The sequence below is a fragment of the Otolemur garnettii genome, unplaced genomic scaffold (genome assembly GCF_000181295.1).
Source record: "Otolemur garnettii isolate 467f Iridium unplaced genomic scaffold, OtoGar3 scaffold00013, whole genome shotgun sequence".
Taxonomy (NCBI): domain Eukaryota; kingdom Metazoa; phylum Chordata; class Mammalia; order Primates; family Galagidae; genus Otolemur; species Otolemur garnettii.
Window position 1 is genome coordinate 979972 of NW_003852408.1, and position 1535 is coordinate 981506.

The window sequence follows — 1535 nt, forward strand, 5'->3', positions numbered from 1 at the left end:
AAAAAAAAAAAAAACTTCCACAGAAGTTACCAGAGGATGCTTGGTTAGACTGTTAGCCTCATTCAGCAAAAGACATGCATATTCTTGGTATTTTAATTCTTCAGGACACATAAAGTAAAACTGCAAAGCTAAACACAGTAAATTTTTCTAACTTTTTTGTTTTCTTTAGAGACAGGATCTTGCTATGTTTCCCATGCTAGTCTCAAGCTCCTGGCTTCAAACAGTACTCCCATCTTGGCCTTCCAAAGTGCTGGGATTATAGTCATAAACCACCATGCCTAGTCCAGGAAATTTTCTAGAATGCTAGGGAAAAAAAATCTAGAAGCTTCTATAGGAGTCTGCCAAGACTACCATCTACCTTAGCTGAGACCAGCTACCACCTTTAAAAGACCTTTCAGCTGTCTACTTTGCAGTTTTAGAACCCGACTCTGTGACCATAACTAATTAGACCAATACAAAACTGAACTGTAGGGCGGTGCCTGTGGCTTAGTGAGTAGGGCACCAGTCCCATATAGTGAGGGGTGGGGGTTTAGAACACAGCCCCGGTCAATAGCCAAGCATTCTGGCGGGTGCCTGTAGTCCCAGCTACTCCAGAGGCTGAGGCAAGAGAATCGCCTAAGCCCAAGTGCTGGAGGTTGCTGTTAGTTTAACTGTGATGTCACAGTACTCCACAGAAGGCAACAAAGTAAGACTGTCTCTAAAAAATAAAAAATAAAACTGAACGGTAGTCCACCAATCAAATTTTCCTTTCCAGAATTTGAAATGTCACATTATGTTAGTAATCATTTGGCTAGAGACACTAGAGCTTGAGTTCACATGTGCCTCCAAGAATGAACTGGTCACTTTCTTCCAAGTATCTGTGTTTGTTAAAGTGAAAAAGGCCACACTGTAAAAATACAACACAAATAAAACAGAACAAAAAGAGACAAGCAAGGATACTTATCTGGCCACCTGGGATAAAAGCACTATCTAGAATACTGTGGCTCTTCAATGCTTCCCAGTTTCTGGTTCACATCCCTCATAAAATCAACTGCTGTTATTTAACTCAGCACCCTTGCTACTACCAACCCCCAAGCATTCCCCTTGCTGTTTCTTGGCAAGAACAACAATAAAAATATCAAAGTTTAAGACACCAGGATCAATACAGAAAGGATCCATTATTCTTATGGGTCATAAAGGATCTGAGAGGCACCAGAAAATAAGTTTCTACTGACAATGCACAAACTCAGGAGAACTAATAGGGTAAAAATAACTGACACCTAAAAGTAAAAATCCTCTATGTGCTCTATCCTTCGGGCTTTCTACATTTCTTTCCCACTTACCTGTTCAAAAGTTCTGCTACAACAAGAGGTTTGAGCAGACTTCGTTCAGGTCCTTTTAACACTGTAAATAATAAAAATATTAATGTAAATCACCCAACAATCTCTTAGGAAACCTTAAAAGTATAATTTTCCAGGCAGGGCCTGTGGCTTAGTGAGTAGGGCGCCAGCCCCATATACTGAGGGTGGCAGGTTCAAACCTGGTCCTGGCCAAAC

The 1535-nt window shown here is 40.8% G+C and overlaps 1 protein-coding gene across 3 annotated transcripts in view; it reads right to left on the reverse strand.

Moving 5' to 3' along the window:
- GIGYF2 (GRB10 interacting GYF protein 2) overlaps positions 1-1535 on the reverse strand; it is a 145264-nt gene that overhangs the window by 136072 nt on the left and 7657 nt on the right. For all 3 annotated transcript variants that reach the window (XM_023510308.1, XM_012802254.2, XM_023510307.1), the window contains one exon: positions 1323-1383. The gene's annotated coding sequence lies outside the window, so the exon portion shown is untranslated. The remainder of the gene's footprint in view (positions 1-1322; positions 1384-1535) is intronic.